The following is a 206-nucleotide window of genomic DNA, read 5'->3' on the forward strand; positions in this document are numbered from 1 at the left end:
ATTTATATGTTTATGCATTTCCTTTTCCTTAGTGACCTAAAACACGACACCCCAGCAAATACCGCAAGAAACGCGAAACAGAAGTCTCTGAAATGGACAGCGCCTTGCGTAAACAACTTGAACTTTGCCGAGACGAGGAGAGTGCCGACAGACATTTCGACACAGAGTGCCTTGTGGTCAAGCGATATTGCGTGCTTGTGTGAGGT

Source organism: Penaeus monodon, chromosome 25, assembly GCF_015228065.2.
Source record: "Penaeus monodon isolate SGIC_2016 chromosome 25, NSTDA_Pmon_1, whole genome shotgun sequence".
NCBI classification, from domain to species: Eukaryota; Metazoa; Arthropoda; class Malacostraca; order Decapoda; family Penaeidae; genus Penaeus; species Penaeus monodon.